Here is a 1,853-nt window from a genome sequence, read left to right as displayed (position 1 = left end):
GGGGTTCCAGGGTGCTGAGATGGCTGACATTTTGCTCCGCTCACGACGGTCACCGCGCGACGCAAGAACAGCCCAAAAACAGGCCAAAACGGCCCAAAAACGGGACAAAACTGGCCATTTTTGGCTGCGCGAGCGAGCGGCGAGCGGCGGACAGCGAGCTAAGCGAGAGGCAGCACCGTCCCTGCTATACGAAAGCCCCATCCAGCCCTGTGCCACCCGGGGGGTTCCAGGGTGCTGAGATGGCTGACATTTTGCTCCGCTCATGACGGTCACCGCGCGACGCAAGAACAGCCCAAAAACAGGCCAAAACGGCCCAAAAACGGGCCAAAACTGGCCATTTTTGGCTGCGCGAGCGAGCAGCGAGCGGCGGACAGCGAGCGAAGCGAGAGGCATCACCGTCCCTGCTATACGAAAGCCCCATCCAGCCCTGTGCCACCCGGGGGGTTCCAGGGTGCTGAGATGGCTGACATTTTGCTCCGCTCAAGATGGTCACCGCACAACGCAAAAACAGGCCAAAAACTGGCCAAAACGGGCCAAAACTGGCCATTTTTGGCTGCGCGAGCGAGCGGCGAGCGGCGAACAGCGAGCGAAGCGAGAGGCAGCACCGTCCCTGCTATACGAAAGCCCCATCCAGCCCTGTGCCACCCGGGGGGTTCCAGGGTGCTGAGATGGCTGACATTTTGCTCCGCTCACGACGGTCACCGCGCGACGCAAGAACAGGCCAAAAACTGGCCAAAACGGCCCAAAAACGGGCCAAAACTGGCCATTTTTGGCTGCGCGAGCGAGCGGCGAGCGGCGGACAGCGAGCGAAGCGAGAGGCAGCACCGTCCCTGCTATACGAAAGCCCCATCCAGCCCTGTGCCACCCGGGGGGTTCCAGGGTGCTGAGATGGCTGACATTTTGCTCCGCTCACGACGGTCACCGCGCGACGCAAGAACAGCCCAAAAACAGGCCAAAACGGCCCAAAAACGGGACAAAACTGGCCATTTTTGGCTGCGCGAGCGAGCGGCGAGCGGCGGACAGCGAGCGAAGCGAGAGGCAGCACCGTCCCTGCTATACGAAAGCCCCATCCAGCCCTGTGCCACCCGGGGGGTTCCAGGGTGCTGAGATGGCTGACATTTTGCTCCGCTCACGACGGTCACCGCGCGACGCAAGAACAGCCCAAAAACAGGCCAAAACGGCCCAAAAACGGGCCAAAACTGGCCATTTTTGGCTGCGCGAGCGAGCAGCGAGCGGCGGACAGCGAGCGAAGCGAGAGGCATCACCGTCCCTGCTATACGAAAGCCCCATCCAGCCCTGTGCCACCCGGGGGGTTCCAGGGTGCTGAGATGGCTGACATTTTGCTCCGCTCAAGATGGTCACCGCGCAACGCAAAAACAGGCCAAAAACTGGCCAAAACGGGCCAAAACTGGCCATTTTTGGCTGCGCGAGCGAGCGGCGAGCGGCGAACAGCGAGCGAAGCGAGAGGCAGCACCGTCCCTGCTATACGAAAGCCCCATCCAGCCCTGTGCCACCCGGGGGGTTCCAGGGTGCTGAGATGGCTGACATTTTGCTCCGCTCACGACGGTCACCGCGCGACGCAAGAACAGGCCAAAAACTGGCCAAAACGGCCCAAAAACGGGCCAAAACTGGCCATTTTTGGCTGCGCGAGCGAGCGGCGAGCGGCGGACAGCGAGCGAAGCGAGAGGCAGCACCGTCCCTGCTATACGAAAGCCCCATCCAGCCCTGTGCCACCCGGGGGGTTCCAGGGTGCTGAGATGGCTGACATTTTGCTCCGCTCACGACGGTCACCGCGCGACGCAAGAACAGGCCAAAAACTGGCCAAAACGGCCCAAAAACGGGACAAAACTGGC

Source organism: Musa acuminata, unplaced genomic scaffold (genome assembly GCF_036884655.1).
Source record: "Musa acuminata AAA Group cultivar baxijiao unplaced genomic scaffold, Cavendish_Baxijiao_AAA HiC_scaffold_159, whole genome shotgun sequence".
Classification (NCBI taxonomy): Eukaryota; Viridiplantae; Streptophyta; class Magnoliopsida; order Zingiberales; family Musaceae; genus Musa; species Musa acuminata.
This window is presented reverse-complemented; position numbering follows the sequence as displayed.